The sequence below is a fragment of the Ixodes scapularis genome, unplaced genomic scaffold (assembly GCF_016920785.2).
Source record: "Ixodes scapularis isolate PalLabHiFi unplaced genomic scaffold, ASM1692078v2 PGA_scaffold1__304_contigs__length_218370807, whole genome shotgun sequence".
Classification (NCBI taxonomy): Eukaryota; Metazoa; Arthropoda; class Arachnida; order Ixodida; family Ixodidae; genus Ixodes; species Ixodes scapularis.
The window spans coordinates 76,031,176-76,042,510 of NW_024609846.1; the positions used below are offsets into that span (position 1 = coordinate 76,031,176).

General features: G+C 54.4%; 2 pseudogenes; both read right to left on the bottom strand.

Moving 5' to 3' along the window:
* Positions 1–5,169: 5,169 nt before the first annotated feature.
* Positions 5,170–7,316, bottom strand: LOC121046576 (annotated as a pseudogene).
* A 1,537-nt stretch (positions 7,317–8,853) lies between these two features.
* Positions 8,854–10,654, bottom strand: LOC121046577 (annotated as a pseudogene).
* Between the last annotated feature and the right edge of the window lie 681 nt (positions 10,655–11,335).

Consider the following 11,335-nt stretch of genomic DNA (forward strand, 5'->3'; position numbering starts at 1 on the left):
TAGTACATCACTCGCAGTACTTCAGTTCTACTCACCTGCCATATAGAGTACTTTCGCGTCGTAGAACGATCCTTTTGTTCGCGCGTCTCCGGCCCAGTAGACCTGGTACACCTTGTCGTCTTTAACTACACTGCTAAAGTCCCTTACATCGTCGGAACTCACAACAGGCTGGGTCTTGTCGAGTAGAAATTCTACTAAAACATAAGACATTGTAGAGCCCGGGCAGGATCAACAGGTTGGAGCAAGCGGGCAAACAAAACGAGTCGAGAGTGATCGTTCATGAAAGCTTGGCGAAGCCTCTATGGGCGAAAGAAGTGGTGTTCGGCGTTTCGGCGGGCTTCTGATCAAGGTTGTCGGTCGGCTGCGTGTCATATCTCTAACATGAACGGTTTTATGGGCTCACGTCCCGAAATCGTTTTCTTGTGCATAGATTATTTTTGGTATTCATAGATTTGACTAAATAGTGGTATCCGAACAAACTCTACGTCCTTTGACCGTACGTCTGTCTGCACGTCAAAGCTCTTTGACGTACAGTCAGAGACAGTCGATGTACAATCAGAATCGCCACCAAGACATCTTGATGGCATTTCGCGGCGGCCGACTGCCACCAGGAAACCATCAGAAAGCCGACAAGTGGAGTCTGACTGGAGTTTGACTGTCGGTCAGAGTAACTTGTTGGCCAACCAGACATGCTTGACGTACAGTCAGGCACAGTCAGCGGTCCACTAGAAAACATTGACTCCCAAACAGGGTTACATTGATGGATTTTTCCTTCGGGTCAGTCTGAATCTATGGCGTCGCATAGCTCAGAAGGCAAAAAGACGCAAGTTCGGCTGATTTATCGCTTCACATGGCTGGCACTTGACGTCCTTGCACCATGCCGGTGCGCATTCTACTTCCCCTGTTAAAAGGAAAGCGATAGATAGTTCAAGTTCAAAAATTTCCAAGGCCACCACAATGACAGCTCGTGTGACCAGTGCAGGCAATGAAACCACTGTGCTCGTGCCTTCGACTTCGCTTGCACCTATGTTGAAATAGAGCCTTGAGTGCATAGACGCGTTAGACACGCGCAAGATACCAGCCGCCTTTGGTGACTTTCTTTTGTCTTACCAACATACCAAGCCATTGAAACGGGCGTTCACGAGTCTCTTCACGAAGGCCAATGCTGGGAAGGACACAGTAGAATCTAAAATTCCAAAGACCTTACTTGTTATGGTAATAATGACGTTTGGTAATTGTCATGTAGTCCACTCGAGGCTCCGGTGCGTCAGGCACGGAGGACCAAGGGTTTATAGGTACATGTACGTTGTGTACGTGCTCTAGGTTGAGCAGTCTTAACCGAATGGGGCACGCCGGAGGAGGCCTGGCTCGCGCAGCAGCCGGCGCTCGCGTGCACCGTCGCACTGCCTCGCGGCCGGCATGCCACCACAGACCAGTACACGACACACCTCCCCCTAAATGTAGTCTCGAAGATACCCCGGACGACGATGCTCGCGTTGAGGACGTCCTGATGGAGCAGCGCCAGGATTAGGAAGATAGGAGGTCGATGTGGATTGACCTGCCTGGTGTTGCTCGGTTTTTTGGTCAGCAGCCGCCGCAGCTGCTAGACGGACGTCCGGGTCTACATTCGGGATTGACGTTGCGGAGCTTGTATCAGGAATCTGGACTTCGCAACTCAGGCTTGGACTGTCACCTGGCATGCTGCAATGCCGCATACGGATATGATCTATGTGTCGCCGCCACACACGACCGTCTTCAAGTTGCACTTGACACGAAATTGGGCCCAAACGGCAAGAGATCACACCTGGCAACAAGCAGTTCTCGCTCGTGCCAAAATTAATTGCAAAAACTTGACTTCCGGGTTCCAATTGGCGAGCGGCTTGCCGATTGCTGGCCTCAAAGGCTTCTTCCTGGCGCCGGGTTACTGCCGCCTGCTGATCTGGATGTAGGTGATCTAGAGCCGACCGAATCTGTCGTCCAAAAAGAAGCTCTGCGGGACTCCTTCCAGTGGAAGTGCTGGGAAGGATATGTTGGTCGAAAAGAAACCTAGCAAGACGGGTTGACCAGTCGCCGCGAATGCTTTTCTTCAGTATTTCTTGGTCTCTTAAACCATCCTTTCGGCTTGCCCGTTCGAGGAGGGATGGTAGGGTGCCGCAAGGACTTGGCGGATGCCATTTCTACAAAGAAACTCTTTAAAATCCCCTGAAGTGAAAGCAGTACCGTTGTCAGAGACCAAAACATCAGGCAATCCATGCGTAGCGAACAGCGTACATAGAGCTGCGATCACTGTCGAAGCTGACATGGACTTGACTCGTTGAACTTCCAACCACTTAGAGTGCAAGTCTACTACGATGAAGAAAAACTCCTCCTGGAAGGGACCCGCGAAATCAACGTGCAGCCTCGACCATGGTGTTGTTGTGAATTCCCATGGGTGGATGGGTGCGCGGGCTGACGCGTTTCGTGACTCCTGGCACGGACAGCAGCAACGCACTCGGAGCTCTATGTCTTGGTCAAGTCCCGGCCACCATACATAGCCCCTTGAAAGGCCCTTCATCCTCACCACGCCAGGGTGACCACTGTGAAGTAGGTCCAGAACTTCTCCTCGAAGAAGCGGTGGTACGATAACACGGCTGCCCCACAAGATACAGCTGTTGTAAACAGACAGTTCGTCATGGCGATCGTAGTATGGCTTGAAAACTTCGGAAGGTTTCTCAGATGGCCAGCCATGCAGAATCCAACGCAGTACGAGGGCGAGAACGCGATCCTTCCTTGTTAGGAAAGCTATCTTCTTTGAGTCGACATGCACCTCGGGGGTTGACTCGATGAGCAAAACGTCATGAAGGGGAGGTACCTCGAAGTCCTGAACCTTCTGCGGAGGGCGGCTGAAAAGGTCAGCATTTCCCATCTGCCGGCCAGGTCGGTAAATGAGCTCGTAGCCTCACAATCCGTCTGTGAGTAGTTTCGTTCTGCTTGTGTCATTTTCCTTGACCCAAAAGCTACTGGAGATTCTTGACCCGACGGTAAGACATGGCTCATGACGAATCCTAACCAATACGAAGAAGCATCACAGGCCAATACCAAGGGAAGGGCGATATCATAATGTGCCAGAACCGCGGACGACTGTAAGATATCTTTGGTTTGTTGGAAAGCTGTCGCTTCTTCCCTTCCCCATTTCCATGCAGCACCGTTGTCCAGCAACCGATGAAGGGGCTCCAAAACATGAGCGGCCCCTTTCAGAAACCGACCATAGAAATTTAAGAGGCCAAGGAAGGACTGCAATCGCTGTTTGTCTTCCGGTTCGGGAGCGGTCTTGATGGCCAGAACCTTGTCTTCCGTAGGATGTATGCCTTCCCTGTCAACTTGGTACCCAGAAACGTCACTTGAGGCACTCCGAACTTGCACTTGCCCTTGTTCAGGCGGAGACCGTCGTCACTGATTCTCTTCAGCACGGCCCGGAGGCGGGCTTCGTGTTCATCACTGTTTCTACCACCAATCACAATGTCGTCGAGGAAGACCAGAACACCATCAAGTCCGGCGAGCAATTCTTCCATGTAGCGTTGGAAGATCGCTACGGCTGTAGCAACGCTGAACTGTAGACGTGTGGCCCGGAAAAGGCCTCGATGAGTGTTGACCGTTTGGAGATCTGCTGTATCCTTGTCTACTTCCTTCTTGTGGTATGCCTGTTCCAAGTCTAGCTGGGAGAACTTCTGACAGCCAGCCAGTTTGGCAAACAGCTGATCAGCCGTAGGCAAGAGGTATGTTTCCCACCGGAGGGCACGGTTTACCGTACACTTGTAATCGCCGCATGGGCGGATGTTCCCATTCTTCTTGAGAATGGGCACGACGGGGGTTGCCCAGGAAAAGTGATATTCCTTGTTCCACCAGTTTATAGAGGGCCTCGTCGACCTTTGGCAGGAACGGAAGTGGCACCTGGCGGGCCTTAAAAAACTTGGGACTCACGGCGGGGTCGATATCTACACGAACCGGCGGCCCATTGCTTCTCCCGAGTCCTGCTTGGAACAGCTCAGAAAATTCGTCCATCAAATTATGAACTGTGGCTGCCTGAAGATGCTGCAACGAGGCGTCGACATGGTTGACACCCTCCAGGGAAATTCCCAAGGACCGGAACCAGTCGCGCCCTAAGAGACTGACGCCAAATTCTTTTACAACCAGAAGCTCCAATTCCACGCTTTTGCCCTTGAAGGAAACGTCCGCTGTTGCGCTTCCGAGAATCCGAAGACTCTGCCGGGTATAAGAGCTGAGCTGGAAGGTGCACGGCCTGAGCTGCTTTTAGAAATGCGGAGCTGGCGCATCACACGCGGGTTGACAACCGTAAAAGCCGACCCGGAATCAACTTTTATCCGCAGATTGCAGCCGTTGATTACCACATCGCAAAATACGGGTGGCTCCACTGCGAAGACACAGTAGTCTCTTTTCAACGGGTCCACCGTCTCCAGCCTGTTGTTGCGGATTGCTGACCGTCGACGTTCGGCTCTCTCCTTTTGGTGGCACGCAGCGACAATCTGGCCCTTGTTATTACAGAAGTGGCACGAAGCGGCACGTTTTTGCGTTATGCGCTCCATTGCAACGCCAGCATGTACCTGACGAACCTGGCTTCAGGCTGCCCTCCATGGTTTCAGCCATGCAGCTGGATTCGGTAGGCGGAGAGCTTGACGCGCGCGGTGCGGTGCTTCCACGCGGCGACCTTGACGTTGCGTCGATCCCCACGCGATAGGTTTCTGATACCGCCGTAGGCTCCGGTTTAGCAGAGGTAGGGATTTCGATGGTCTGGAATTTGGCTAGCTCAGCTGCCTTCGCCATGTCTAGGGTCTTGCACAGTGTTAAGTTCGGCTCGGCGAGTGGACGTCGCTGCAACGCGTCGTCTTGAACGCTGCAAACTACGCGGTCACGAAGCACGAAACACGACAGTAATACAGATAAAAGGAAACAAAAACGCAAGGTATATGTTATGGCGACTGCCATGCACAGTTGTCGAGAGACGCAAAACTCCGTCTTATCTGAAGAGAGAGAGAAAGAGAGAGAACAACTTTCTTGAAAATACCTGCAGAATCGGTTAGGCTCCCTCCACGCAGGGAGGACGAACTTTCACCGCGACGCGGCCACTACATCAGTGTCGTGCGTTCTGCTCCTCGAGGTCTTGCTTCCTCGCTACATCCGCGGGTCCGAGAGGGCCGCCGTCCCCTTCCTAGGGGTGCTGCTCCCCTTCTCCCCGGTTTCGCTCGGTCGCTGCCTCTCTAGAGCTGCCGAGACCTGCTGGACGGCCTTGAGTTGTCTCTTGATCGTAGCTCCTCGTTGCAGCCTCTAGCTGCGGCGGGATCGTCGTCTTCTCGTTGGCTTCTCGCGGATTTACACTACAGTCTCAAAGGATGTGAGCCGCGGTAGCTCTCTCCTTCGCGCACAGTCTACACACGTCACTCGCGTACACACTCGGACACACGTCCTTTGCTAGCACCGGGTGAGCAGGGACCCAGTCTGTAATTGTCTGCATAACACTGCCTCCTTCCTGGTAAGCCCTGGATGAGGTGGTGGCATTGTCTGTCTGACTAGTCTGTACCACTTAACTATTTCGTTATAGGAGGTCATCCTGTCCTTGGCACTGTACTGCGACCAACACTCCGAGTCGGCCGTGTTTGCAGCTGCGCGGTTGGTTAGTCCTCGCGCGGCCGCGTTGGCCGTCTCGTTGTGGTTCGCGTTCCCGCGTTCCGACACGTCACTGCCCATGTGGGCCGGAAACCACTTGACCGCCACAGCACATTTGCGTCCGATGTCTGCGGCCTTGCGAAGTATGCGTGCGGCCTCACTACAAACCCTACCCTTGGCGTAGTTCTTTACTGCCGTTCTAGAGTCGCACAACACTGTAGTGCATCCGGGGTCGGAGACGGCCAAGGCGATGGCCACGTCTTCCACCCGGTGCGCTTCTCGAGTCCGGACGCTGGCCGCGGTCTTCGTTGCACCCGTCGATGCCCCGACGACCACCGCCGCGTATGCGTCGCTGCTCCCTCGATACTCCGCCGCGTCCACGTAGACGGCCCCTTCTTTTCTGGCGTGGAGGTCCACGAGAACCCTGGCCCTTGCCAACCTTCGCTCCTTGTTGTGCTCGGGGTTCACGTTCCTCGAGATCGGGCAGACCCTGAGCTTTCTGTTGATGCTATTCGGTATAGTTACGCTGGTCTGCTGCTCGCCTTCCCTCGGCTCGAGGCCAAGGTCCCGCAAAATCTGACTTCCGGTTCTCATTTCAGTGAGACGCTCGAGTTGTGCCGTTCTCTGTGCCTCGGCTATTTCGTCCAGCGGGTTGTGGACTCCCAACGCCATGAAGTTTTCGGTGCTCGTGCTCCCGAGAAGACCGAGTGCCGCCTTAAACGTCTTGCGTATGGTGGCGTCTATCTTGTTACGTTCACTTGACCTCCATTTGTGGAAAGCGGCCGCGTACGTTATGTGGCTGACTTCGAAGGATTAAACGAGCTTGGTCAGGCTCTCCTCCTTCATCCCCGCTCTTCTGTTGGACACCCTCTTGATGAGTCTCATTGCCGCGGCCGCTTTGCCCGCGAGCTTGTTCCCCGTTTCACCGTTGACTCGGTTTCGCTCGATGAGCAGCCCGAGCACTCGAATCTTCTCGACCTCCGGTATTTCTTGTCGTCCTGCCGTTTTCACCATGATCTTGGGACGCACGTACTTGACTTCCATGTTCTTTCTTTTCCTGCCCGCTCCTTTCGGTGGAATCACCAGCAGCTCTGACTTGGCCGCAGAGCAGACGATTCCAGACCCGTCCAGCTGCTCCTCGATGGCGTTGACCGCTTCTTGCAGCGTTGTCTCAATGTTTCCGTCTTTTCCTCCCGGTACCCATAGCGTAACGTCGTCGGCGTAGATGGTGTGCCGGACTCCCGCTACTCTTTCGAGCCGGTTGGCCACCCCGATCATCACGAGGTTGAAAAGTAACCGGGAGATCACTGAGCCCTGCGGGGTTCCGATGCTGCCCAGCTTCTCTTCGAGCTGCAGGTCTCCCACGCAGATTTTGGTGGTCCTTCCGTCAGGAAGTCTTTGATGTACTCGTATGTCCTCCTGTCCATGTTTAGCCTGGATACTTGGGCCAGGATAGCCGAGTGCCTCACTTTATCGAAGGCGCTCTGCAAGTCCAGCCCGAGTATGGCTCTGCTGTCCTTGGTGCCCGCCATATCGTCGATGATCTCGTTCTTCAGTAAGATCATGGCGTCTTGCGTCCCGAGCTTGTTCCGAAACTCGATGATGGAATTTGGGTAGAGCTCTGATTCTTCCAGGTAACACTGCCACCTGTTCATGAGAACGTGCTCGAGGACCTTTCCCACGGACGAAGTCAGCGAGATCGGCCAGAGGTTCTCTACGTTGGGCGGCCTGCCAGGCTTGGGGATGAGAATCGTCTTGGCTGCTTTCCATTGCTTGGGCAGCCTTCCTTCTCGCCAGCACTTGTTGTAGAAGGTCGTGAGCGTTTCGTAGGCCGCTTCGTTGAGGTTTTTGAGCGCTCTGTTGGTCACTAGGTCGGGACCAGCGGCGGACCTGCCATTGAAATCCTGCAGGGCAACTCTGACTTCCCACGTCTCGATGGTTCGATCTAGCGTCTCGTTCTCGTTCCCTTGGTAATCCAAGTATCTCTCCGTGGGCGCGGTCGGTAGGTACTTGGAGTCCAAGCGCCGCTTGACCTCGTCCTCCCCGTGTTCGCAGATTGCCCTGTGTAGGATCCTGGCCAGGTTGTTGTGTTGGTGGCCCCTGGTCTTAGTGTCGTCGACGTCTTGCCCTTGTGTATCTGTACGTCGGCTTCGTTGCAGGCCTCGTTCCATTGTTGGGTGCATAGCACCTTGCAGTGGGCCTCGATCTGCCTGTTGAGCTCGGCGATCTTCTTCCTTAAACGTCGGTTGGTTCGTTGCTTCTGCCACCTTGCTTTTATGGACTGCTTGGCTTCTATCAAGTGGGCCAGCCGACTGTCCATCTTGTCTATCCGTTCGTCCGTCTCCAGCTCTCTGGTGGCTCCTTCCGTCGTCTCAACGACGTTAGCCGCCCATTGCTCGATGTCTGTAATGTCAAGTTGCACCGCGGGTTATGACGTTCGAAAGGCACCCCAGTCCGTAATGCGATGCTTCCTTATGCCGGTATCGCCTTGTCCTTTGAGCGGTACGACAACCTCCACGATGTAGTGATCACTGCCCAGCTCTTGGCCCGTGTTTCTCCATTCTGCTTCTCTCGATCCTCCGTCGGTTTTGACGAAGGTAAGATCCGGAGTGGTGTCTCTCGTAACCGATGGCCCGATCCTGGTGGGAAAGGCCGGATACGTGATAAGGTTCAGTCCCACGTCGGTGGCACCTTGCATCAGCTCCCTCCCCTTGACCGTCGTTCTTTGGTAGCCCCAGTCTTGGTTCGGAGCGTTAAAGTCTCCGCACACTACGAGCGTATTGCTACCCGCGACACTACTCGACTTGTGGAATAGTGCCTTAAACTTCTGTTGTCCGTGAGACGGATTGCTGTAGACGTTCACCAGGAAAGTGCTCTCCTTCCTCTTCCGGCCCGTGATTACTTCCACCATGCAGTGTTTGATGGCGCTTCTGCCGATCACTTCGTGTTCCATGAAGGTGATCCCTTTCCTAACGAAGGTGCAGACCCCTCTGCCCTTGCCCTTGGACGTGTCCCTTGCGCTCGGCGGGCTGTCGTGCGACCGGTAGCCCGGGAGTCTCGGCGTCTCTTCGCTGAGTGTTACTTGAATCATTATGCCGTGTGGTTTACTCCTTAGTTGCTGCAAGTGTTGCTGTAGCACCGCTCTCTTGCTGGTAAAGCCATTACAGTTCCAGTGCCAGACCAAAAGGTCTCTCACTGGCTGTGTGGTTGCTGCTGTACGTGCTGTTCCGTCCATGATTGCTGCAGTTTGGCGATGATCTGTGCTTCCATACTTTGCATTTGTGCCTGTATGTGCGCCTGCAGCTGTGCTTGCATCTGCGCTATCATGTTCTGGATCGTGCTCTGTACGTTCGTTGTCATCCGCTGAACCATTTGCTCGAGCGCGGTGAGGCGTTCGTTGGTTACCTTGCTGGTCGCCTCAAGATGGTGGAGCCTGTCGTCCTGTTTTTCGATTCTCTCCGTTATCTTTCGTTCCTTGGCGCCCTCTATGGCTCTCCTCTTGGGAGCCGGTCCCGCCGCTTTCGTGGTTCTCGGGTCCACCTCGACCTCTGGTTCGTCCGCGGTCATCTCTTCTTGTTTCCTCTCTTGTGCGGGCTTCGGCAGCTGCTGCTGCTGTTGCTGCTGTTTTGCGATTAATGTCGTTAGCTTCTCGTTGATTTCCTTGATGGTTGCGTCCTGTTCGTCAATTTTCCGCTTTAGCTTCTCGTTCTCGTCTCTCAGGGCTTTCACCACCCCGTTCTTTTCTTAGACCTTCTTCTCGGCGTTTTGCGCTGGTGCTTGTCTCTTCTCTGCCATGTTTACCTTGACTGCGTTGGCCCAGGTGGCTCTCTCCCTCGACTGCGACGGTCTGCGGCGGCTGGCGCTCCTGCCTCTCTTGCTGTGGTCTCTTTTGAGGCCGCTGTCGCGCTGCCTCGATTCCCCGCGGGGTCGCTCGACAGACGGCGCTCGAAGCGCCGGAAAGCTTTCCGGATCCGGTTGTTGCTGCATGGCTTCCATCTTGCGTTCCCCTCTGCCGTTTCTTGACCACGTACGGCATCTTGTACTTGTTTTTGCATTCCCTCTCGCCCGTTGGATGCAGTCCCCCGCGGAGCCTGCACTTGGGCTTGCATTCGCGTTCGTGAACCTCGCTGGGGTTCGCGATTCCGCAGCCGAAGCACACTCTGGTGTTGGGATTCGGGCATACGTCTCTTCTATGGCCGACCTTGCCGCATTGCTAGCACACGTCAAAGTGCTTGCGGTAAAGCCCGCACCTGACTAATATCGAGCCATACTTGACGTAGTTCGGTACTTTCTGTCCTGCGAAGAGTATTATCACCGTGGTTGTATTGCCGATTCTGTGCGCCTCCACCGCGTGGGGGTTGTACGGGTTCACGATGTTTTCGGCTATCTCCTCCGGTGTGTCATCTACGGCTATGCCTCGGATGACTCCCTTGACCGTGCCGTCTGGCGCCGTTCGGTAGGCGCTGACTACGTATGTCCTGCCTCCTATGTTAAGGGCTTTGACCTTAGAGTACAGCGTGGCGCGCCTCTCGTCTGGGGTGCTGACCACGATGATGTTTTGCTGCGCGTTCGTGCAGATGGTGTCTTCTTTGGCTTCTTCCTTCGTTACTCGAGCCGCCGTCATGACGACTGACATGATAATTGAAACCTCCTTTCTCTCTACGTTGAGCCCGCCACGTGGTCTCATCACTATCTTGGTGTCTTCATTCGGCATGTCTATCGGCATCCCCGCCGCTTTCGTTACCGAAGGTGCAACTCTCTTGGCAAAACTGGTCCTGGTCTTGGGTCTAGACTGGAGTGTAATGGCGGCGGACTCACCGTTTTTCTTGCCGGCCACAATCTTCTTGATGCGCTTGCAGCAGGTCGACCAGCCTTCGGCTTCTTCCGGTGTAATGTCCTCTCCGTGAACTTCGATGTACGTGCGTCCACCGAAATTGCCGATGCTCAGCGTTGACGCCATGTCGTCACCCATCGACGTGGCCACTTCCAATTCGGACGCCGTCTTGGTCGTACTCGTCGCCGGGTTAGGCCTAACGGCCGGGCCCGTTGCTACCGGTGGCCGTACTGGTGGTAGGCCTACGTTAGGCTTACCGAAAAGTCCGCACCACACCAGAGAAAGGTCCTCGTAAATCAAGAAAGTCACGTACCGCTTGGTCAAAACTGGTACCGGTCGATGCCCCGCACCTTCGCGCACACTTTGGTACCAATTATACCGCGGTAACTGTAAATTAACACGGCGTTAATTGGCATAAGAGCAGGATTCGATGAGAAGCCCGTCCACTTACTCGCACTTTGTGGTCGTCCTCAATCTGAAGACACATAAAGACGGACCACTGAATAGCCGAGATGTATCATGTGGACGCTACAAGCTATCAAAGTCAATCCAGCACTGAAGGGATGTGACTGTCCAGGTTTGCTTTGAGATTCCCGGAGCTCCAGGTCGCGCGGAGCTCAATGGACCTTTTGGCGAATATGTGCTGCCACCTATGGGGCGATGGACGAACCTGAGGCGCACTGGGTTGGAGAGTATTTGTAGAGAAAACAACGTCCACGTTAGGCTTCTTATGTGCTACCGGTTCGTTTTCTTTTTGCTGCTCTTAGTTTTCTTTCGCTGCTCGCATCTATACATTGGCCAAACTGGCCGATGTATAAATGATAGAGCAAGGGAGCACGC